Source organism: Suricata suricatta, chromosome 10, assembly GCF_006229205.1.
Source record: "Suricata suricatta isolate VVHF042 chromosome 10, meerkat_22Aug2017_6uvM2_HiC, whole genome shotgun sequence".
Classification (NCBI taxonomy): Eukaryota; Metazoa; Chordata; class Mammalia; order Carnivora; family Herpestidae; genus Suricata; species Suricata suricatta.
The window spans coordinates 53,561,915-53,589,209 of NC_043709.1; the positions used below are offsets into that span (position 1 = coordinate 53,561,915).

Here is a 27,295-nt window from a genome sequence, read left to right on the forward strand (position 1 = left end):
GCACTACCTGTTCTCCGACCAGATATCTCTATTTTCAAACCAGATAGATAAACATTTTAAGATCAATGCATTTCAAAATCACAAATATTTTAAACAACCTTCTTTTTCTTCGAATGATCAATGAAACAACTAACTGGAGCTCTTTTATGTATTTCCAGAAATGTTGTTCATCACTCAGACTAAATATATTGGTCTGCGTTTCCTGGCATGAATGTGACAAAATGTGTGCTTTTCTAGAAGGTCAATGCAAGGTATCAGTCTTTCCATAATTCTTAATATTTAATGTCTACTGACTCATGTTGACTAATTTTTGCCGCGATATATTATCATATGTGTTAAAAATTAAGAGTGGTACTGTCAGGAAACCATGAGGCATTTAATACATGAGTGAATGCTTTCCATAAATACATCCATGCATTCACATTCCCATCTTTACTTATCTCAGATAAAAGCCCATGGAAAGAACTTCATTAAAGCGTTATGAAAAAGATATTTACTGAGAGAAAGACAAAATGATTAATACACAGCAGTCATGAAACACATTGTAGCTGATGGTCTTGCCATTAAAAGGAGCTATAAACAGCAGTGCTTGAAACGATTGTCTTCATCAATGTAACAGCGCCCTCTAGGTTCGAGAGCACGCAATTGGGAGAAGAGTAACAGGATCTGAGTAGTTAATGAAGCCTGATTTTTCCATATCTGTTTTTACACATACAGGTAAAATTAACTTAACTTGTTTATCGGTCAATTTTATAGTCCATCTCCATAAAGTTAAAAAAATGATATTAAGATTTTATATGAAAAAAAGAAGCAGGATTTTAAATCCATAGTTGTTAATTTCTTTGGAGAACAACCACTCACCCTTTGTGCTTGAATATTAAAAGAAGAAATGATTTTGAGTGGGAAAATAATATATTTTTAAGACTTATAATGTTTAAAAGTTTTCAAAATAATAGAAAAATATTTGACTTTGACATAAATCATAAGCATAAATTATAGGTTTTATTTATAAGGCATCTTCATGCAAATTATAAGGAAAGACTGGCTGAATTAATTATATAAAAACTTCTACAAGGGAAATTTTATCATAGAACTAATACCAGAGGAACAGATTAAATATACTCTTTTAGAAACTACTGTCCAGAATAAAAGACTTTTTCCTTCCTACCCTTTAGTATCTATAAATATCCATTAATTTCTCAATGTAAATCTTCAGATTATTTCATAAACTTTTCCAAGTGTTAAAGGCAAGATGAAAATTAAAATAGAGAAGCCCAACTTTGTAAATAGAAATAGTTCTAAATGCTTGTTTCTATTAGTAATTTAAAATGTTTGATCTTTTTAAAAAATATTTTTAACATTTATTTATTTTTTAGAGAGAGAGACACAGAGTGTGAGCAGGGGAGGGGCAGAGAGAGAGGGAGACCTAGATCCGAAGCAGGCGCCAGGCTCCGAGCTGTCAGCACAGAGCCCGATGCTGGGGCTCAAACCCACGAACTGTGACATCATGACCAGAGCTGAAGTCGGCTGCCCAACCAACTGAGCCACCCAGGCGCCCCAAAATGTTTGATCTTTTAAGGTACTTGTTAGATTACATTAAGTACTATAGGCTGTAAGCACTTATAAAAATTGAATTATCTCACACAAAATGAAATGCACAAAATGGAAGTTTTGGTTAAGGATTTTTATTCTAAATTTTTCATTTATGCAACTATAATGCTAAGTATATTGTTAAGAATAAGAAGAAAAGGAAGTTAGAAAAAATGGATTGGGCAATTAAGGTTGGGATTTTGTATGAAGAAGTTTATCAAATTAGAAATGGGAGTGACCTTACGATATCTAAGAAATATAAAATGTTTCTGTAATACATTTAAATTTTATATAGTTAAGTTTTTAAAGTACTATGACAATTTAAAGAAATAGTTCTCTTTCTTCCTCAAAAACTGTTCAACTTCTTCTACATGATCCATAGTATAATGCTACTGCAATTCAAATGTGTAACACTTAAGGCAGAAGAATACACAGCCAAGGGCGCCTGGGTGGCTCAGTCGGTTAAGCGTCCGACTTCAGCTCAGGTCATGATCTCACACTTTGTAAGTTTGAATCCCACATCGGGCTCTGCGCTGACCAGACTCAGAGCCTGGAGCCTGCTTTGGATTCTGTCTCTCCCTCTCTCTCTGCCCCTCCCCTGCTCATGCTCTGTCTCCCTCCCAAAAGTAAACAAACATTAGAAGAATAGACAGTCACACAAAAAGTAAGTTAAGCAGAAGAAAAATTAAATATAAAAGATCCCAACCAAAACTTGTGACTTCCATCAGGTATATTAACAAGCTACACATGATTAAAAAAATTAAGCATAGACATAATTAAAATTGTCAGGGGATTAAAAGTAGAATTTATTCTTGAATTTATTTCTGTCAGATCTAAATGTAAAGTTGGAACCTTTCAAATTCCCAAATATCATTTTTTTCCAAAATAATGAGGGCCTGAAAACAGGAGTATGAATAAAGGGCCCAGGTTTTTGTTTCAAGAATATGTGTAAGAGTGAGTTGTTTTGCAAATTATAATTATATTCTAATTTTAATCTTTAAAAATTATTAGATTATTGAATATATTTCCTTTTTCAAAATCAAAAAATGTAATTTTAAAAAACATGCACTCTATAAACTTAATATAACTTTAAAAACTAAGAAAAACAGAAAAGGAGCCAATTTATTTACTTTCTCTTTCAAGGGAAGGGGGAAAAACTCAAATATCTATTTGAATATTTTGTTTTAAATACTGTGAGGGAGTACCAGCATTCACATATGAAATATAGAGCAAAACCTGTCCATAGAACAAATTGCACAGTACAAAAAAATTCATGCACAAATAGTTACTAAGCATGCTGTCAATTTGGGAAGTGACTATCAGATAAATGTTTAAGTATATTAGTAGATATTTTGGAGGAAAGATAGATTCACTAACCACTCATTAACAAGCTATGCAGTATTTAATTGAATGTGACTATGCCCCTATAATGCTAAAAAGAAAAATGTACAAAAAGTTGAGGTATTCCTTATTCACTAAATAGTACTTATTTGTGAATTTAAAAATCAGGAAAAAATACCCCAAACATTCAAATTTAGTTCTAATGGGTAAGCAGATGCTGGGCACACTCTGAAATCAAGAATGCTTGTAATCAATGATCTGGCAAAGATGATGATTGAGAGTCAAGGTTAAGTTAGTAGGCAAGGGCTGGGAATACAATGACAGAGATATACACTACCCGCCCTCCATCTCATTCTAACTTTACAGAAAGAAGTTGGGGTCTAAATAAATGCCTCCTCCATCCAATATATCTCCATTTCTGCCACCAATGGCTTCCTTGTTGCTAAATCCTGAATCCTGAGCTCAGGCAATCATCCCCGTTGGCTCTCTACTGCAGCTCCTTCTATCTGGTCTTTCCTTGCTAGAGTTTATTATTTATGTTGCAACAGAATGACCTTTCAAAACCATCAATCCAGATAATAAGCTCCATGAGGGAAAGGACCCTGACAATGACAAATTCACCACAGTCTAGCTCCTAACCCATGAGCCAGCACCTGGCACACAGCACACAAAACAGGCCTTTAATGAATATTGCTGAATGACTGAATGAACAAATAAAAAACCTACTCATTGCATTCCCTTCAGTGGCACCACATAAATTTCACCAATATTAATGTGACCAGAAAGGTACTGCATACACAAATCTCAGACTTCTTAAGTCTGTGCCTCCATGTGCTCCCTTCCCACACAATGGCCTCTATTATCCAACAACAATGCACTTCTTTCAGTTCCTTAAAAAAAAGATAAAAAAAAAAAAGAGAAAGAAAGAAAGAGCAAAACCTGCTTAATTTTCCATCCTTTTCATTTACTTTCTGTCATTTAGAATATTCCCACACTTTCGTTCTCTTTTTCACTATAAACTGCCCTTCTTAAGACTACTACCTACCCATCTTTCAGGTTCAGTTCTCTGTCAATAGATCGCCTCAAATCCCTCTCTCAAAGCTCACCAAATCCCACGGACAAATGTCATGCTGAATTTAGCATAGAATGCAATGCCAGGTGCATGATGTACTCTCAACAAATGTGTATTTTAAGAAAGAATGGAAAAGAATATCAATTGATGATAATTAATTGCTTTAAAATTGTTCAGTCCATTTGTTGATCAAAGTTATCTCACTTCTGCACTTGATTTGTCAATTTGACGCTTGCTTTCATGACAAAAGTTTACACAATCCAGTCCCTCTAACAAAGTTTCCAAGATAAAATTATTGTCTAGGAAAATGATTGTATTTGTTAATATTCAATAAATCTGTTATAAACATGTGCAGGTATTCAGACACAGATATAAATTCATATATATTCATAATAATTACAAATGCACTTCATGAACAAAACATCACTGATTGACAGTATGTCAGAATGGGACAAACATGTTATACATCTACCTGGACTGAAATCGTAAGCTTATCAATTCAATTCTTCTGACCTTGAGCTAGTTACCTAATATTTCTGAGGCTCGTTTTCCTCATGTACAGAAATAAAAGCACGTTGTGCATGATTGGAAGGAATACATGGGTTAAAGTGTTCAAAATGGGTATAATTATTTCAAACTCCACGTTTTTTTAAAACTTTTTTTAACATTTATTCATTTTGGAGACACAGAGAGAGATAGAGTGTGAGCAGGGGGAGGGCAGAGAGAGAGGGAGACACAGAATCTGAAGCAGATTGCAGGCTCTAGGCTGTCAGCACAGAGCCTGATGTGGGGCTTGAACTCACAAATAGAATGGTGAGAGCATGACCTGACCATGAGCTGAAGTCAGACGCTCAACCGACAGAGCCACCCAGGCACCCCTCCAAATTCCATATGTTAAAATCTATATCAGAGAATGTTTTATTTTAGTGAAAAGGGTTATTAACAAATAAGAGAGTACCACTCAAGAACACCATAGTAGATATCTTGATAAGCTTGTTTCCCTTTTTAAGAAGATAATTAAGATTTGACCATGACTAATTACCTTAGAGATAGGTTTCCTGTCTCTATTGCAAATTAATTTGTGTCACATAAAGTGCACTAAAACATGCATTAAATTAAGTATTTCTGGTAATCAATTCATCTTTTAAAAAATGTAAGCACTTGTAGGTGTATCATTGATGCCTTTTACAATTTTTTAAATGTTCCCAGAGATTATATAAGATTTTTAGATGGACTCTTCAAACATTTAACCCTTAATCCTTTGCTCAACTTAATTTACAGCTAAATATCTACAGATTAAAACAGTCACGAATTATTCACAGTGTTTAGTTGAGCAGGTTAATTGGAATTATGTCTGAAATGTTTCTCACATGCCAGGCACAATTCTAGTCACTGAGGAGATAACAATGAACAAATGAAGAAAATATCTCTGCTCTCATAAGAGCTGAAAATATCATTCATCTATTATTTTGGTTCTTCAGGTCAGATGTCTGACTGGTGTTGATTGGGACCTCTACTTAGATTCTCATAAGGATGAAAAAAATAAGATGTTGACAGAGAGAGGCTCTTATCTATATTCTCTGGGAAGTAATCTGCTCCCAAGATCATTCATGGTATTAGCAGAGTGCATCTTCTCATAGTTGTGGGACTGATGTCCTCATTTCCCTATTGTCTATCAGCCAAGAATCATGCTTAACTCCATGGCTGCTCCTTGCACATGACCCTTTCCATCTCCAAAAGCAGCAATCCATCAGAATCCATCAGATTCTCCTCTCAATTTGAATACCTGTCTTTCCTTTCTGCTACCAGCCAGAGAGAACTCTGCTTTTAAAGGGTTTATCTGACTGAGTCAATTCCACCTGGATAGATGGATAATCTCTTATATCATAAGGCCAACTGGTTTGAGGTTTTATTACATCTGTGGAATCCCTTCACAGCAGTACCTACATTAGTGTTTGATTAAATAACCAACAGACAGAAATCTTAGGAAGAGGGTATCTGCCTTAGAATTTGACTATCATGGTGTCTGGGTATCTCAGTTGGTTAAGCTTTCTGACTCTTGATTTCGGCTCAGGTGATGATCTCAGTTTGTGAGATCAAACCTCATATCAGGCTTTGCACTGACAGCATGGAGCCTGCTTGGGATTCTCTCTCTCCTGCTCTCTCTGCCCCTTCCTGGCTTGTGTGTACTCATGCTCTCTCTCTCTCACTCTCAATAAATAAATAAACATTGAAAAAGAATCTGCCTACCAAAACAGAGGGTACCAACTTAAAAAAAAATAAGTGACAGGTATATTATGTCAGATGATGGTAAAAGCTACAGGAAAAGAAATAAGCATTTAGGGTATGAGAAATTATCATGTGGAAAAGCACTGTAAACTCACATACTACAATCTGAAACATAATACTTACTTAGGGAGACCTGGGCTTCTGGAGGTGACAGGCTAAAAAGAACATTGAGAATCTTCTTGGAGTTTAAAAAAGAATGTAGTGGGATAATGCTGAATATGTCAGAGGGGAAGATGAAGGGGGAAATCTTAGCAGGAGCATTTAGTGTTTGGTAATTCCACTCAACTCCTATCAGTGCTTGTTCATAAATCAAGGGAGGAAGAGAATCTTATAAAAAATAAACTGGGGCACCTGGGTGGCTCAGTCAGTTGAGCATCCAACTCTTTATTTTGTGGCAGGTCATGATCTCATGGTTCATGGGATCAAGCCTCACATCCAGCATTGTGCTGACAGCATGAAACCTGCTTGGAATTCTCTCTCTCTCTCTCTCTCTCTCTCTCTCTCTCTCTCTCTCTCTCTCTCTTTCTGCTGCTCCCCAGCCCAAGTGTGCTCTCACTCTCTCTCTTGCTCTCTCTCAAAATAAATAAACTTAAAAAACAAACCTACCTGTACTATTTTAAGAAAAGTGTAAATAAAATCTGTACCCATTCTCAATTACATATTCCTACAAATCTGAATGTGATATTTATTACTCCAATGCATCTTCTTATACTGAACCTTGAAACAGAAACCATATTTCCAAAACTATAGTTATCTAAGCCCAAACCTTTCAGGATCAGTTTATTTAGACACATACATTCCATGCTAAAACACAGACCATCCACTCCGATAGTAACTCCACAGTGACATCTACTTCAAAGGTAAGACTACCCATCTTTCAGTAGCTACTTATTTTACAAAATCCATCCAATCCCTGTGATATCAACTTATGACTTATTTCAGTATCCCAAATGCTATAAACCACCTGCCCTGACTCACCATTTTAAGAATCCTCACAGTTCCTATAATTTGCATTTTCCTTTGATGTAGCAAGCTAATTAACCTAACACTAGAGTTTTCCTGATGGTCTTAGGCTGGTGAAGCTCAGCAAGTAGAAAATCCAGCCAAGTCCCTCACTGATGCTAACAGGAAGCTCAACACCATAATAGTGTGTGCATCTGAGATATTTTGAGTCTCCCTCTACTGAGGTCCACCTTGTCCATGAATGTGAGGCTTTATTTTTAATTTGAGCTCCAGTAATTTTCCAGAGTTCTCAGTATTAGGTATTCTTCTCTGTCCTAGAAAGAGTCATTGGATACTTCTGGTCATTGGGTAAATTTGTATATGTTTTCCCTTGTATGGACCATCCCCAGAATTCATGTGCCGCTAACCACCCTCTTTACTTATCTACTGTCTGTAAGGCTTTATGTCTCCTAACAAGGTTCAACAATGTCTTTCTGTAAAAGACCAGAAATTAAATGTTTTAGGCCCTGTGGGCCAGTCTTTGCTGCAGCTATTCAAATCTGTTTTGCAACATGAAAACAACCACAGACAATATGTAATAAATGCATGAAATTGTATTCCTATAAAACTTTATTTATATAAACAGATGTTGGTCTGGATTTAGCCTGTTCACTGAAGTTGCAGACACCTAGATTACAAGTTAAAGTTCAGGTGGCTCAGGCAGTTAAGCGTCAGGCTCTTGGGTTCAGCTCAGGTCGTGATCTCATGGTTTGTGGATCCTGTTTGGGATTCTCTGCCTCCTCTTTCTCAAAATAAATAAATAAACTTAAAAAAAAGTTGAAGTTCCACAGAGAAGAGACCGGATTCAGAAAAACTGGCCTTTCAAGTGGATTAGAAGCTGATGTTTCAAAATCTCACATTACACTTGTCCTTTGGACAAAAGTTATACCAATTTACCTTTTTGAAACCTTTTAAAGACATTCCTCAGGATTGTGTTTATGTTCCTGAAAATATTTTACTTAATTCCTTCTGCCAGGGCTAGAGGCTTCTTCAAGCTACTAGTCTTTGGTCAGGTTCTGAAGACATGTGGTTTCACACCCATATCCTTGCTGACTATTACAGTTCTCCTGGAGTGACTTAACGCTGTGTTCTTTCTAGACTAAAAACCTGCTTTCTTTATGTCTCATGTTACAATCGTAACTAATATGCAAATCTCTCTAACTGGCATAATTTCACTGAAGGCAATTTAGAATTGCTGTGACAGAGGAACAAATTTGTTCATTTGAGAGGCTCCATAAAACAAGCATTCAATGAATCAAACTTCAGGGTTTCTTACAATCTGTCAGAGCTCAAATTTGAATTGATACATCTTTTAAGTTTATATAAATTTAAAACAAAAAATAAAGAAAAAATGTGTTTAATTTTTGATGCTTTAAATATTTTGACTCTTCAAATAAAGCTTTTTTCCTTTCTAAAACAGCTCTATAAAAGGCTAGATAGTAAATTTCTATCCTATAAAAATATTCAAAACATTAATGAGTTAAGCAAATAGCCTTAGTCTTGGTTAGAGATAAGAAGAAAAGTGTGATACTCAGAACTTGTAAACATAATTTAAAGTCTTCTAAAAATATGATTTGTGATACATGGATTCATAATTTGTACAAACAAAAGTTAATTTAATATTTCTGACAAGTAGAAGGCTCTTTTTAAAAATTAGCATTACTAATAGGAGTTTTAAAACAACTGTCTTCTTCCTAATTTTATCATGGTGTAAATAATATTCTGCTTTGTATAAGACTAATAATTGTAAGAGTTCTTTGTATTTTTTAGATACTAACCCCTTATCAGATATGTGGTTCACAAATATTTTCTCCCATTCTGCAGGATGCCTTTTCATTTTGTTGGTCATTCCTTTTGCTATGCAGAATTGTTTAGTTTTATTTTTGTTGTTTATGCTTTTGCTTTCAGTTCATGAAATCCTTGGCCAGACCAGCCAAGGGGCTTTTTCCTTTTGTCTTCTTCCATGAGTTTTATGGTTTCAGGTCTTACAGTAAGTCTTTAATCCATTTTGAGATAAATTTTGTGACTGGTATAAGATATGGGCCCAGATTCATCATTAATCACCAGAATAATGCAAATCAAAACTATAATATCACCTGACATCTATTAGAATAGCTATTATCAAAAAGACAAGAGATGACAAGTGCTAGTGAGGATGTGGAGAACAGAGACTATCCACTTTTCCTAATATCATTTATTGACTAGACTCAAATTTTATCCACTATTGTCAAATTTTAGTCAAAGATCAGTTGACCATATATGCATGGGTTTATTTCTGGGTTCTTAATTCTATTCTGTTGGTCTACATCTGTTTTTATGCCAATACCATACTTTTTTTATTACTATAACTTTGTAACACAGCTTGAAATCAGGAAGTATGATGCCTCCATCTTTGTTCTTTCTCGAGATTGCTTTCACAAGTAAGGGTCTTTGGTGTTACCATACAAGTTTTAGAATTTTTTCTTTTTCTGTAGAAATATCATTACACTTAGTGGCAAAAACAAATTAGATAACTTGATTAAAAATAGGCAAAAGACCAGAAGAGACATTTTCCCAAAGATAATCAAATGGCCAATATATACATGAAAAGATGCTCAACATCATTAATCACCAGAAAAATGCAAATCAAAACTATAATATCACCTGACACCTATTAGAATAGCCTTTATCAAAAAGACAAGAGATGACAAGTGCTAGGGAGGATGTGGAGAACAGAGAACACTTGTACAGAGTTGGTTGGAATGCAAACTGGTACAGCTACTATGGAAAACAGTATAGATGTTTCTCAAAAAATTAAAAATAGAATTTCTATAGAATTTCCAATTAAAAATGGAATTGCTAGTTAGATCTAGCAATCCAACTTCTGAGAATATATCTCAAAGAAAATAAATCATTAGTTTGAAGAGATATCTACACTCCCATGTTTTCTGCAGCATTATTTACAATAGCCAAGACACAGAAACAACCTAAGTGTCATCAATGCAAAAATGGATAAGGCAATGTCACACACACACACACACACACACACACACACACACACACACATACACATAATGGAATACTATTCAGGCATAAAAAGAAGGATAATAGAAGGATACCAGAAGGATTTCTGATAAAATAAGTAAAAAAGAGAAGGAGATATATTCTATATTTCACTTATATGTATAATCTAAATCAACATATCTCCTAGAAAGAGAGAACAGATCGGTGGTTGTCAGAGGCAGGAATGGGAAGCAAAGTTTTCAAGGGTATAAATGTCCAGTTATAAGATGAATAAATTCTTGGATTTAATGTACATAGTGGCTATAGTTAACAATATTGTATTTTATATTCAAAAGTTGCTGAGAATAGAAATTAAAAAATAAAAACAGAATTTTATAATTTTAATCATATTTATTTTATGTATGAATTAAAATATATTGTTTCCAAAATTTGGGTCATGTTACATACCTGTTCATTTTAAAGAAATGTAAAAAAAAACAATGTGTGTTAGGTATCAGGGAATATAGGCAATGCAATGGGTATTCATTGGGTTTCTCAGAAAAGAAGTAATGAAAAGATTATTTTCTTTTGAAGGGAAATAGGTGTGGTTGTTTCAAAATATAATAGCAAATAATGAAATACATTTGAAGATGTAGAAGAAGTGCAGAAGATATGAATGAAATGAACTTTGTGTGTCTCGGTTTAGAGTAAGTGAAAATAATGAGAGAGAAATAATGGAATATACTTAAAATTTAACAAAATTGGCTAGATATGATAGGCATATTCAAAGGGGTAAAAGAGGCTGTGACGACCACCACTTGTTCAGTGTATGTTTGCAAACAAAAAAGGGAGTAAGTAGAATTCGAGTTTTCTCCTTGTTAAATACTAGTTTTTCTGTGTCCATATTAACAGTTTCTCTTATCCCAAATATATTTTTAGTTCTCTGTGCTTTTTGACATTTGTAAATTAGCTTTTTTTTAATTTAAGGAGTAGAATTCAGTGATTCATAGCTCACATTTAATACCCAGTGCTCATCACAAGTGACCTTCTTAATGCCCGTCACCCATTTAGTCCATCCCCCCATCCAATACCCCCTAGCAACCCTCACACTGTTCTTTCCTACCCTTTTCCTATGTTCATCTGTTTTTTTTCTTAAATTCCACATATGAATAAGTAAAGTCATATGATCTAAATTATCTTTGATAACTATTATTGATTTTTGTAAAAGTTAAAAGTTCCTAATATAGTCACTTATTGCAGAATGTATAAGTGCATGTGTATGTTAATGTGTTTTAAAATATTATGTGTAACTATTTCTTGAAAACTGTAACTTATGTTTGGATACCTGTGGCTTATGTTTATATCTTTTTCTTTTGACAATCTTTTGATTTTTACATTTCTCAAATTTTGGTCCCAAATTCAAAATAATAAAACTTGTCATCTATATCTAAAATAGCTATATTTCTAAATGGCCATTGTTAATGCAAAGCTATGCTACTTGTCTTGTTAAAAGATGGGAAATTAGAATAACTAAGTTCATCTGGAATGCTATAAATTTTAATTAACTAAAATTTAATCTGAGGCTTTTGACAAGATAAAAGAAACTTCTGGAGTTTCCATATGCATGGCTAAGACTTTGTTCTGGACATCATCACAGTGAGAAAACCAACAGGTAATGGCCACCTAATGGGATGAGTGGTAGCAACCAAAGAAATTGCAGAAGCCATCAGCAGCTCTGGGATATAGTATTTCAATACTGTATGAAGGAAAACCAGTATCTTGTGCTGTTGATTTGGTCATCCTGGATGTAACTGTAAGTGAAGACCTTCAAGAAAATGTCACAAGAGTGGGGAATTATCTTACTGAGTTACTGAAGGCTACACACACTTTCATTGGCGATATCAGCAGTGTTAACCTTTTTATTAAAATTGACTTAATTAAGGACCGTCAGAAAAGGAGTCCGGCCACAGCCAAAAACAACACAGTCTCCAAGATGAAAGAAAAACAAATGATTCCCGTTGCTGACGGACCTCAAGAAATGCTTAAAACCACCTCTGTACTTCATTGAAGAAGATCCAAAGTTTATGGTGGATCAACCTGATGGAATTTTAACAGCTTTAGGAGAAGCCATGGCAGCCAAAAATGAAGGTGTGATCTTTGAGAATACTCCATGCACAACAAAGACATCTAATGAAACCCATTCAGAATTGTTCAGTGATGGCACCACTGACTCTAAAGAAAATCCCTGCAGGGAGAGAAATGGACTGTGTATTTGGGGCACCTGGGTGGCTCAGTTGGCTAGGCATCCCACTCTTGGTTTCAGCTCAGGTCATGATCTCACGACTTGATAAGTTTGAACCCCACATTGAGCTCTGTGTTGGCAGCCTGAAACCTGCTTGGGATTCTCTCCCTCTTTGTGCCCCTATCCCACTCACTGCCTCTCTCAAAAACAAATAAGCTTTAAAAAAAAAAAAAGAAATGGATTGTGCACAGATAAATATTCACTACTTAGTAAGAAGGTAAAGCACAAAAGAGTAGCATTTTAAAGCACAATAAATGTCTAGAGATATAGCAAATAGGTGGATCTGTCTCTTCTTTTCATAGGTCTATTGTAGCAACTAAAAGTATAATTTTAATTCTATTTTGACTTGTAAATAAAAAATTAAGTGAGTAACAGGGTACCTGGGTGGCTCATTTAGGTGTCCAACTTCAGCTCACAATTAGGTCATGATCTCACCATTCATGAATTAAAGCCCTGAATCAGGCTCTGTGTTGACAGCTCAAAGCCTGGAGACTCTTCAGATTCTGTGTCTCCCTTTTTATCTGCCCCTCTATTGCTCATTCTCTCTCTCTCTCTCTCTCTCTCTCTCTCTCTCTCTCTCTCTCTCTCTCTCTTTCTCAAAAATAAACATTAAAAAAACCTAAGTGAGTAAAGAATAAATCAAGTGATGATCAAACCATGGTAAGATTATAAGTACATCCTCTGTCTTGTAAATTTTTTGACTTGAGATTTCTGAAGTACAATAGATACCTTAGTTTGGAAGACTTGGGTGTCTTATAATCTGAATTTTGTAATGATTTAATGTATGTAAGTATAGTCATAGGCTGTAATAAAAGATGACATAAACAAGAAAATAATATGAGTCTTTTGGTTCCTTAATTTAAGACAAACAAACAAAACAAACCTGACTAGTCAAAAAGCACCTCAGTCTCTTATTTTTTAAATCATCTACTACTTATCAGTAGTTCACAAAACTAGACATAGTATCTATCCATTCATATAATCATACAAGTATAAAACTGGCATTATGATAAATGCTTTAAAATATAAAGAGCAATAGTTTCAGAGGACTACATAATTAGTGATACTTACTGGGAAAAAAAAGATATTTGACTTATTTGGAGGAGGTGTGCTCAGGGAACCTTGAGGAAATAGCATTTGAACTGGTATGTCCAGAGAACAGAGAAAAAGTGTCCCAGGTACTAGAACAGCATTTATAGATGCCCTGTACTGGCAGGAAATATGGCCGGTTCAAATAAATGAAAAGTAACAGACAGGGACAGAGCTTAGAAAGTAAGATTGTTTTATCTAGAGATGTGGGTAAAGAGAGATGTAGGGTCCAGATCATGTTATGGACTTTATTTTTTTTTTTCACCAAAACAATGAAAGAACATTCAAGGATTTTATCAGGGGGTGTTTGTAACAAAAAACGTAACAATAGCAAAACTGGAAAACATATGTTATGTTCTACTGTATGCCAGAGATTGTCTTGAGGGCTTCCTACCTCATTTAAGAACCACGGATAAGCTCTGATTAGTTCATCAAAACTCCGAGAGACTAAATAATTTTGTATGAGTCAATATTTGTGTATACAAATTACTTCAGATGACCACTTTTTAAAAAAAGAGCAGTGTTCCTAGTTCTTAGAGTTTCTCATTAAGTGAGTCTACAAATGAGGCCCAGGAATTTGAATTTTAATAAATGTGGTCTATAATCCTGTCAGACTGTCCATGAACCATAGTTGGACAAACACCTAGTATATAATGCTTCTTATTTCACACATATGCCAATGGTCTGACCCTCTGGGAAAGGTCCCAGAGTATATATAGTCTGATTTTGAACTGCCAAATTCCCATATACTGCCTTCCAAGATTGGAATATGCAGAAGATAACAGTTTATAGATCTTCAAAAAATAAAGCACATTAAGCTGAAACAATGTAACTAGAATCTTAGCAAATATTATGCAAGAAAACCAAGATTATAAACAAATCTCATGAACTGGTAACCTCACCAATTTCAAGATATTTCTATTAGAGGTATTGGGCTTACTGAACTTTCCCTAAGACAGAAAATTTTATCTAAGTGCTGAGCAAAATTAAAAGAGAGGTTTCCTGACATGGGTGGGGCTGGGGATTGGGACTGATAAATAAGTGGTGTGAGCAAACTTTTACCGGAGAAAAATTTACATCTTGAGAAATGTTTTAGTTATATCATTATACACATTTGAACTCATTGAACTTACACTTAAGATCTATATATTTCACTGTATCTAAGTTATACCTTAATGAAATAAATCAATAGAAAATATAAATATCGATGACATAATGCCCTATTTCACACCCCACCTTTATAATACCTCTCAACTTCAGTCAGTTTCCCGGCATTTTTTATTCCTAGGACCTTCCTATGAAGAGGTCGTAAGTATACAGAAATTCTAGAAACACTCTATCCATTCTACACAAACTTGTCCATGTTACCACAACACATCATTTCATTTCAACTAACATGTTATGAGTGAGAGGAACTAACAAAACAATGTTAAAATGTTGAGAGGTTGAAACAAATTTTCATGCATTCTTAAATTGAGCTTAAATTTAACCACTTTGTGAGAAGGGGGAAAAGATGCAATGACAGTTCGGGAGCAAAGGGCTAGGCTAAGAATGAACAGTGCTACTGTGACTGAATGAAGTTAACAATGACAAAAATGGAATTTGTAACCATTTCTTCTGTTTTTGTGGTAGAGAATAAATAATGTGCATATAAATTCATTTCACCCCAGAAAAATTTCAAGTCACTTTTATTATAGAATTCAGTATGAGGATCAACAAGGTGCTATGAAGCCCAAATTGAGTCACGGATGGAAAATGTACTCGATATAAAGAAAAACACAAATGACGATAAAACTATAGACTAAAGATCACCATTTCATGCTAATCATTGGCTTTTGGAAATTTTCACTTTCCCACTTATTAAGTATAAAATAAGAACAAAATATATATTAAAGTGAATGATAATGTAAAATACCTAAAACCTATAAAGTTACAGAATTAAAAACTTTAAAAAACTCAAAGAATCACAGTTTTAAATCCTTTTTGTTTAATTACTATTGGAATAAAAACAGCATTTTCATTTTCAAATGTTCCAACTAAGCAAAACGGGGTAGGTAACAACATATACACAAATGTACTCAAGTCTATTGATTTTGTTCAGGTTTACTTCCTTGTCATCAGTAATGACTATTTAAGAGTAGTGGCTCCAAATAATGGTGATCAGTAGTAATGTCCTTTGAAATAAAGGCTATATAGATTTATGAATCTTTTATTTATTCTTGAAGAATAAAAATCCATTTTTATGAAAAATAACTTAAGTCTCTGAAGAAAGGTGTATGAGTGGAATCTGGATATACAAATGAATAAGCATACCATAAAAGGATATGTGAAGTTTGTTTATGGATGACATAACTTATAAGTTGATTATCAGATGCCAAGACAAAGACTTGAAAGTGTAAGAACAAAATCTCAACATGTTTTACATAAAGTTATTGTAATAACATGTTTCAAATGAGCAATATGAAACCTATTATAGAAGAGAAACACAGTAAAAATTGAATGAAAAGGAGCATTAATAAACCAGAATGTAACTCTATTTTAAAAAACAAAACAAAACAAAACAAAACTTGGGCACCTTGGTGGCTCAGTCAATTAAGCATCTCACTCTTGATCTCAGCTCAGGTCTTGATCTCAGGGTCATGAGTTCAAGCCCCATATTGGGCTCCATGCTGAGCTTGAATCCTACTTAAAAAAACAAAAACAAACAAACAAACAAACTAGGGGTGGAGCTGGGTGGCTCAGTCGTTTGAGGGACTAACTCTTGATTTCAGCTCAGGTCATGATCTCATGGCTATAGGATCAAGCACTGCATCAGGCTCCGCACTGACACTGCAGAACCTGTTTGGGACACTCTCTCTCCCTTACTCTCTGCTCCTCCTCGTGCTCATTCTCTCTCAAAAGAAATAAAATAAAAACATTTAAAAAAATGGATACAGGGAAACTATAAAGATAAATCGGTTAGTGAGAACAACTTTATGAAAATTAAATTTGAAGTAACATAGTCCATATTAATGGACTATAATAGACATGAAGGAGTACACATACATAATAATAAAAAGAGAAGCAAAAAGAAAAATAAGATAAAAGAAAAAACCCTTGAATATATGCATTATAATCACAAAAAAATTTTTTAACCAGAAAGGGAGGATAAAAAAAGATTCATGAAACAGTTTCCTCCTTATGATTTACAAAGAACTCCAATGATACTTCATCAAATTTGCTACCTAAAACTGCTAAAAAAGTATTCTGTGGCATTACACTAATTTTTCTCTCCTTCAATATGCTTTGAGTATTTCAGATACATACCATACGTCATAAAATAGTCTCACTTCACGTGAGCTAAGTGGTCACGTGACTCACGAGGCTGCTTCTCTGTGGAGGCAGGATGGACGTCCACTGAAAATGTGGTTAGGATGTGCAGACTCCGGATGCCCCACATATACCAATAGAGTATGAAAGGTTTTGTTGTTGTTGTTGTTTTACTTACATGAAAAATGTTTCTGGGAAGAAAAAGACACACTTAATAAGTTGTTCTTAAAATTATTTAAGAAAGTAGAGGAAGAAGATTGGTTTTCAGCTTTTACGGTGAGTAGGGAGGAGACCCAGGGCGAGCATTCCTGGACAGGTTTTGAGCTTGGATGTCCTGCTGTCGCTACAGGGATTAGCACGAGGGCTTTATTATCAGCTCGCTGGGACGTGGGGCAGAAACGGAACAGTTTGCCATAAAAGCTGCCAAACATCAAGAGTAGAATCAGATTATTATAGTAACAATAATGGTAAACTTTTAAGAATAATTAACATTTCTCAGGTCCTATGATAAAATCTTCATCTCCACTTTCTCATTGGAATATGCCTGAAGAAAAATGGGTGCTATTATTTTAAATGTCCATTTATTTGTACTGATGGAGCCCATGATAACAATATCAACCGACATTTTCTGAGCATTTGGTATGTACTCAGGTATTATTTGAAGCTGCTTACAGGGATTTTTTCATTAAATCAACAAATCTATCAAGGAAATAGTTCATAATCCTCATTCTGTAAATGGTGATATTGAGCCCTGAGTGGTTAAGTAGCGGATATGTATTAGAATTAAGGAGCACAGACCGTCTTGCTCCAGAAAACAAGTTCCCAACCACAGTGCTATGTTGCTTGTGGCAGGCATTCAGGTCCAGCTGACTTTCTCTTCGGAGGTCATACAAACCAGGCTTGTTTCAGTCATGTGGTCCTGGGTCTGGTTAATACTACAGTTCACGCTTCACTTTTCTGTCAGCTCCCTAACTTCTAACCTCCCGTACAGGGTGAATGTGCCTGTTCCCTGACTATACCCAGGAGAACTACAGTCCCACTAAAAATGATTAAAAAGTTAAATTCCTGTATAATAAACCTAAGGAATATAAAGCTATGATAAAGTAACGAAAGGAAATGTCTTGTCGCTCAAAAATAAGAGAACATTTTAAAGGCCAGAGTATTTTATTTCTTTGCTCGAATTCAGGGAGTTGAATTTCTGACACATCCTCAGAACATAGATTTTTAACAGGTAGAAGAAAGGAAGTACTACATACCCATTTCTTTTCTGACAATGAATAAGCAGTCAGAAACGGTAATTAGCTCTCAGCTCCCCCACTCTGTCCCTGTCCTTAGCACATTATGCTTAAAAATGATTGCCCAGTAAAAGATATGTTCCCTATCATTTCATGTATCAGCAAAAAGTCAGTGTAAGTATATAAGTATCTCCTATGTGGGCTTTTTTGTCTCCTTCTTTACATGTTTACCCCAACTATATGTATGAATTCTGCACTCAGTACTTTTCAGGTAAACTTATAAGAGCTTTTCTCCTCCCTTATGCCTTTAAGTCCTTAGATCAGTGCATAAAAATCCATCTCCCATCCCCCATCCCCCCATTCTTTCTTCCCTTCTATCCTTTATCCTTTTTTTTTCTTCTCTTTCTCCTTTTCCTTTCCCCCCCTTTCTCTCCCCTTCTCTCCCTCCTCTTTCCTTCTTTTTTTCATTTTCCTTGAGGAAACTTTTTTTTCAAATAAAATATTTTGCCAACAACTCCAACATATAATAAGGTTACACTTCTGTTAATTAGTGGGGGTCTTGGAGCTTTCTGCTCCCATTCCCTGTGCATCACACCAGGTCCTTTGACTCCATAGTAATAATGTGAGAATCACTATTCTAGATGATTGGCAAAAGCAATCACTAGACAATCTACATAAATATCCTAATCAGAGATTTAGGCATCTCTGAGGCACTCATATTTTGGTGTCTAGGGTATTAATAATCCAGTAGAAAAAATACGCCTTTTTCCTTAAATATGTCTTTTAAATGGCTTTTCTGCTTGCTTCACAAAGTTGTCATGAGGATTGAGCTGTAGAAAATTGGGGGAGATGCCTTAGAAGTTAATCACTTCAATTCTTCACCTGATGAGTGGATTCAATATGCATACCATTTCAGATACAGGACCTATCAGTTTGAAAAGCTCTAATTTTGATAAAATTATTCTTTACATTATCAAGACTCTTTGTAAATACTTAATAAACTGCAAAGGGATCTGCAAATGCAATTTATTACTACTCTTATTATGTCAAGTAACACAGTGGCTACAAAGACTGACAAGAGATAATTCCTGGATCTAGAAACTTATGTTCTGGGGGAAGGAATCATATAAACATGCAAATAACTAAGTATTTCACATCCAAATGAGAAAATCAGGAATGATCTTTTAAAAGTAAGGTGGGCATTTTTGCTATGTAAAGCTCTTTTAGAAAATAAAACACAAGGCATCATTTCAGTAAGTTTATGGCGATGAGGAATAGTAAGATCATTGAATAATAATAGACCCTGTTTCCAAACTAAAGCATGTTGAGAAATCAGATGTAAGGTACTCAATATAAGTCAGCATTAACAATGTTCAGTGCGAATCTACCACAGGCATCATAGAAAGATAAAGACAGGTTCAAATCCTGGCCTAGCTCTCTAACATGGACAAAGAATTTACCTCACTGTTTTCTTCTAAAAACAAGGAATAGGCTACAAACCAGCCCTCTAGGAAATTGCGGAATTAGCATGAGCAAACTGTCATTACCGTCAACTTTATCACCAATAAAGACATATTATTGTTAATAATATTCTGGTTTTGCAATGAAAATTTAGTGAAATAGCAGGGATTTTCTCTGTTCAATTTTTTTATATAACTAATGTTAACTTTACTGTTCATGGCTCAAAAAACAATAGCAGCTACTTCCTCTTTAAATTCATCTGAGAAGCATTTAGTAGAATAAAGATGACAGTTTTAACTCATCATCTGTCAAACCAAATCATTACTGTAATAATCTTATAAATACTTATCACCTAACTCTTATTTATACTTTTAGCAATGTCTTCAAGAGTGAAAATCAATCTATTGACAATATTGTTTTGCCATTTATAATAAATGTACAGCTTTTTAAAGCCACATGCAATGGCAACATTTATCAGGGAGTAGCATGAGTCCTACAATTGCAAGTGGCAGTCTTCTGACTCAAATAGGGCTATACATTTATTGTACAAATATATACTGAACATAGAGAATGGACCATGTGTTGTGTTAAGTACTGGAAACTGAGAGATAAAGGCACTCTTTATCTCTGAAGATCTCAGAAAAAAATAAACTGGAAGTAATGATAAAGGCTTTAATAGTAATATTAATGTGAGATGTAGAAAGACATAAACAGCTACAATTAACTCTCCTAGGTCTCATAATAGCTAATGTTTTTTGCCATCATATAACAATGAGGTACTTTTCAGATGAAATGACAATTATATTGAGCCTTGTAAAAACTTTACTTTGAGAATAAGGAGCCAAAATATATGCAGATTATATTAGTAAGTGCTCTCACCTCCTACCTTCTACTATTTTTCCCTACCCAATGAAGATAAATTAATGTGGTAAAATATGCTCTTATGTTTATGAGCGTCCCTGTTTGAAACTGAAATGCAATTGTAATGAGCCTTTCTACAGAAATGCTGGTTACTTTTATTCAAGTTTAAGACAATCTTAAAAACAGTTGTACCATTGGCTCTGATTTCAACTCAACTATTAGGAATTATTTACTATGGGCAGTGAACTAGTGTATTGATTAATGTGAGGAATTCAAAGCTGAACAAACCATAGTCCATGGTTCACAGTATGATTTATAGGCATGTACACAACAAGATAACTAGAAGGAACACAATATTCTACAATAAAGATAAAGATGTCCTGTTGTATATTTAAAGATGGAGGATGGTTTATTCCAAATGAGGATCCTGGAGAAATTTTCATGGAGGAATACACATTGCAGTAGAATGAGTGGAGATAGGCCATGCACACAGCATGAATGAATGCAGAAATATTAACATCTTGGGGCTCCTGGGCAGCTTAGTTTTTAAGTGTCGTCCTACTTCAGCTCAGGTCATGATCTCACAGCTCGTGGGTTCAAGCTCCGCATCAGACTCTGTGCTGTCAATGTGGAACCTGGCGCCTATTTCATATTCTGTCTCCCTCTCTCTCTTTGCCCTTTCCCCATGCACACTCTGTCTCTCTCTCCCAAAAATAAATCAACATTAAAAAAATTTAAAAGAAATACTAAAATCTTTCTAATGGAATTCTATCCAAAGGAAACCATAAATAGAAAAACTTTAGCAATACTGTCTTATTTTACACAGAATATACATTTTCACTAGATACAAATTTATAATTTTATAGGTAAAAGTATAAATATACAAAACACATATATATACACATACATACACACATACTAATGTTTACAATACTAAGAATGTCACCAGATAGATATGCCAATGTATAGCACTTATTTATACTATCATAATAGCAAAATAATTGATCTTCTAAGGATACAGAAATAAGATAAATACAGAGTAGGTATTAGATTTGAGTAACTTAATAAAGAAAAACAGGTCATATTTGAAAATATTTCAAGTATTTGTTTCTGACCAACTAATTTGTCTTACATGCAAAACTAATAACAATGTTTCCTGTGGATATGGTTCTTAATTATAAGCTTAAACTTCCAGGGTATTAAAAATATACTAGCTTCTAATGTATCCACAATTATAGTGGAAGATCAAAAGTGTTATAGACTACATGGTATTCCTAATTCTAATTTACAGTGCTATATTTGACTAAAAATTCAGATTTTTCTTTTTAGTTACCTCAAACAATGATAGGAAAATAAAATTACTGAAAGTATTTCACTCAGAACATGTTCTAAAACAGTCTACTGCATAATATACATGTAAGTTAAACAGTTAAAGCCAATTGACATCATGTAAATAGGAAAAAAAGATTTTAACTGGATATTTTTCATGGAAATCAACTTTGTTGACTGTCTCACACATGTAGGTAACATAAACTTTAAATATATTCATTGCCACCAAAAAAAGTAAATTATTTTTTTCTTAAGAATCATATATCCTATAATATTGGTTTTATTAAAATTAATGTTACCCTGTAGCCTGGAATCCAGACAATTTATAGTTAATTAAAAATGTCTGAAAATTTTGCATACAAATCACAAAATTTCCTAGAGAATATAGCCATAAAAATAATTTAAAAATTTTTTCTATTTACTCAATAAATAATACTGAGTAAAACAATATTTTCAGAACTCAAAAATCCATGTTAATAATTTCAATGTATAAACAATATCCTTGACTGCTTATTTTTGAGGCATTCTCTAATGTGGTTGAAAAGTGAAATCCAGTTGAATTGATGGAGTTTAAATGCCTATTCACTGAAAGAACTACTGCTAATATTATTTAAATTTTTGTTTAAAGGATATCAAAATGTCTTGGGTAAATATGGAGAATTTTGAAGAGACAAGAGGTCTCCTTGGAGTGGAAGACTACATGATCTTACCATTTCTTCCTGAGATTCTAGGTATTTATAATCCTACTATAGTGGGAAGATAACTGACCCACATAATTAAGAAAACAAATCACTCTAGGAGGAGAACGAGATGGAACAGGCAGGATGCTACTGCACTGAGTAGAGAACAGGATGGTTATTTTAGGTCAGAGAGCTCACCTAATCCATTCAGTGGACAGACTTTACTCAGAAAACATGGCAGTGTGGCAGATCTTTTTGGTTTTGTTGTTTTTAATATTGGGATTTTAAGTCAGTGGGCATGGGGTGTCACTTGGCTCAACATTATCCCAAAGTGGGGGGGATCTATATTATTTCATACCTTGAAACACTCCTGTAAGTGTAAGCAACATTTCACACCAGCGGCAGAGGAAATGTTCTGAGTGGGAAGCCTACCCAGGACTTCATCTTGCATTTGTGGTTATAAGTTTCAACTGCTGCAGTAGGTGTAGGACCCAACCAACAGTGCAGCAGCAAACAAATTTAAGTTCTAATGAGATTCAGCTCTAGAACTTCACTACAGTATGAGAAGTTCAATGACTCTAGGAAGAAGAGGCTCTAGGAAAAACTGAGGAATCCTGAATTCCATTCTCAAGGGACTCAAACAATTAAGACTCACATAAGCAATAATATTCAAATAAGACTCAGACAAGAAATAATGTTTCTTCCTCATCATGGTCATACAAAAAACAGAAACAAAAACAGAAACAACTGGGCTATCTTTGGGGACATATCAAAGCACCACACGTTTCTGACATAGTAGGGGAAGAGATAAAAACAGGAAAATGACATTGATCACTGCACTTTGAGACTCCTCAGGTAGGGATGGAGGCATTTTTCTTACCCCGATTTGTGACTCAAAACATTCTAAACTACCAAAATATGGTCTTGATATTATAGGCTGCATTGTGTTTTCTCTATTGTTGAAAACGAATTTCATCTGACATTTTTCTTTTCTTTTTTGCTGTCAGACTCTCATGGGTACCAGTTGATTAATGATAAACTGGGGGATGGAAATGTTTCTAAAGATAGACATGCAAATGATATGCTTACTTCTAAGGATCAGAAACATATTAATAGAAACTACTGTTCAAGTATTATTATTTGTATACAATAATTCGAAAGAAGAAAGTGAATGCTTCCAAAATTTTTTATAATGTACTTAGAACCAAAGTAAGCATTAAAATAAGTCAACCATTTTAATAATGTAGAACAAGACACCAACAAACTATTTCTTCTCTACTAAGTATATTTTTTGTGGCTCAGACAAGAACAATAATGCTCTTTTGTTATTGTAGTCATTGTTTTTGTTATTAAACAACTTATTTTATCTCTTTGGGCAAAAAGAGTATTTATCCATAACAACTATCAGTTTTTCAGTGATGTGGACTCATTGTAATTGTGATAATCAGATAACCATTGTTGTTGCTGCCTTAGATATTTTTGAGGAAACCAATTTTGTTTCTCTGCATAATTAGGAAGAATGACATTTGATGCACAGTATTTCTATTGTAACCACTCCATTAAAGCAGAATGGATCACCCTAATCAAAATTTAGTTCAATGTTAACATGCCACCAGATGACATGTATTCATCAGAAGGGTGTAAAAATAGTATTCGTGACATAGTAAGTCTTTCTAGGAAAAGCAATGTGGCATCCAAATGTGGTCCCAAAATATCTTTAGGGAATAGGGAAAGGAGATGGGCTCCTCTTTTATGGTTGTTAGGGTGGCCTTGGCTCAACATTTCCCACAAACCTTGCATGATTTCAATTCACCATCGGTGCCAAAGGAGAAAGCATCCAGGCTACCTTATAAGATTACCCAGATGTTGAGAAGGTGAACAGGAGTGGTAGGGCTTAAAAGCTGTCAACCATAAAATATCAAAAAAGGAGCTGGACTCTTTTATAATTCACTTCAATGCCTGATGACTAACATGCACTAAGTTTCATTTGATTGAATTTGAACCTGCTTAACACATAGTGTTGCCCTGTGAGACCTGTAGCCCAGTGCTGACAGGGAGGTAAGAGTTCCAGTGTACGTATTGTTTAAGAACCCAAAAACACATATTTTGAGAAGTCCAAGGAGGGCCCTGTTTACCATCAATCATGTCTATACTTAGAAAGTGTTGATGAGGCCTTGTATAGTGATTTTAGTGTGGGTAAAGACAAGTGTGACTTTGAATTTTATTGTGCATATCTGTGAGTGCTGTTAACAAGAATTCTGTTTCCCAAAGGCAGCAACATTGGATAAAGAATTGTTGTTGCTGGACCACATGACAAGACCATTTGACAATGAACAAAGAAAACATACAGATGGGGCCAGTCTAATGCTAAGATAACTGTCTGAAAATCAGTCAATGGTGCTAGCTTTTGGGTTCTGTCATTGGTTAGAGATATTCTTGTTAAAAAATGAAATCTATCAGCTCCAGCAAGCTCCACTGTGTATGAGAATGTTCCGCCACATGTAAAGTATAAAAGTTGCCTTTGCTATACTATTTATCCATTTAATCGAAACAGGCTGTCCAGGTAGAGGGGTGGGAGAGGGACTGACCTCCTCTGGTACCATTTATGTGACAAAGGACTAGAGAGAAGGTCATTCCCCCACATGCAGAATACGTCAGAAGGCCCAGATTTAGTTCTATCTTATAGGTATACTTTTCATTTTATGAGGGAGACCTTGGTGGTGGAACCAAATATTCAGAGTGCTGCTTTCATGACTGCAGGCCTAATGAGCAGCTAGCTATAAGCACAGAACCTAGGTAAGCTCAGTATGCAGCCAACAACTGATGCTCTAAAGGTATGTACCACAGACATCCATTGGAATTTTATGTTCCAGAAGTACAAAGGAAATTTGTTGCATTAGGGTCAATCCAGAAGAGGCATTAGAGGATATTGCTGAAGATTCTACAGTGAATGAGTGCTTGGGAGACATTACAGGGAGTGCCTACGGTATTGCCATTTGGATGGGTTCTAGAGCCTTTTATAGTAAGGTACCTCCATCAACATGGGATGTTTTGCAAGTCACAGCATAAATGGATTTAAGAAAAACTTATAAAATAAGAAGGCCTGAGAGATGTTTGGCTTGTGTTAACATTGCTATACTGAGTAGATAAATATTTGTTTCTTGACAGTGTCCGTGATGGAGCAACACTGGACTGATCAATAATTTTCAGGAATTAAACAAGATGACTGGGCTTTGTACTATGGGTAGGTCAACGGCCCATGTTTTGGTAAAACTCCTTTGTGATTTTTTTTGTATGCCCTGAATTAATCTGCCAGATGAATCCATGGAGAATGATCTCGTTGATGTGATGTAATACCTGTGCTACTGGAGAAAGCTGAATGGGATTAAATTCTTTCCTACAAAGATTGTATGAGATAGCAGGCTGCTGAGATGCTCCATGGGTATTCAGGTAAAAGTACCTGATATTTCTCTGAACATAAAGGCAACCTGCAGCTTATGGGATATTGAAATAGGCAGTGAACAGAAAATATTAGCCAAATCTGTAACTGCAAAGTGTTCACCAGTTTCTGATTGGATGGAGTCAGTGTATTCAACAATATTGAACATGGGTGTCTTAATGGAGGAAACCACAGCATAAAAGTTGCGATAATCCATAATGAATCGCCATTCATTCATTCTAAGTTTAAGATCAGGCCAAATGATGCTGTAAATTGATGAAATGGTTGGGAAAACCATCCCTTGTCAAAATTGCGTATTATGGTTTTCAATACTTAAAGGCCCAATTTAATTTATATTGAATCATATTAACTATTTTAACTGGGTTGAGGGTGGCAAAGGGAGGTCTATAACAGATCCCATTTTGTCAAGCTGATTAATAAGTAACAGCTTAACTATTTAAATATACTATGCTTTGGGTCAGAATGGTCATGCCCTGTCTCACTATGGGTTATTTTAGGATAGATAATAGGTGTTATGGCTGTGGGGAAAATTAGGCAAAGTTACAGTGCCAACAGTTAAGGTGAGACTTTTATATTTGGTAACTCCTCCAAGAGAAGAGGGGGCACCTTATATTAGTGAAAGTCCAGGTACAAATGTAACTTGAGCCCCAGTATCAATTAAGACTCTTAAGGTTTGCCAGTTGGTTCATTTCAGCCAATGTAAATTCTGAACCTACACTGTAGAGGCATAAACATCAATCAGTGCAATTATACCTTTTTGTTGGTGTTATAAATTATTTTAGTAAATTTGGGGTTTCCAAATAGGTCAAATTTTGGACTTCTAGCTTTTTTGTTGCCTTCTTCTATATCCAGGCAATTACTACAACTTCCTCTTCTTTTCCTCCTCATTCTTCCTGTTGTTGTTATTGTTGTTGTTCTCCTCTTCTTCCTCTTCCTCCTCCTATTCTTCCCTTATCATCATTATCACCATAGTTGAATGGACTGCCTTTGTAGTACTGGATTTATTTTTTTTTAAATATTTTATTGTCAAATTGATTTCCATACAACACCCAGTGCTCTTCCCCACAAGTGCCCTTCTCCATCACCACCACCTCTTTCCCCCCTCCCCCTTCCCCTTCAACCTTCAGTTCATTTTCAGCATTCAATAGTCTCTCAAGTTTTGCATCCCTCTCTCTTCCCAACTCTGTTTCCCTCTTCCCCTCCCCCTGGTCCTCCATTAGGTTTCTCCTGTTTTCCTGTTAGACCTATGAGTGCAAACATATGGTTTCTGTCCTTCTCTGCCTGGATTATTTC

General features: G+C 34.9%; 1 pseudogene; it reads left to right on the top strand.

Annotated features, from left to right (window-relative positions):
- The first annotated feature begins 9,671 nt into the window (after nucleotides 1-9,671).
- Nucleotides 9,672-27,295, top strand: part of LOC115305145 — a 38,928-nt pseudogene continuing 21,304 nt past the window's right edge.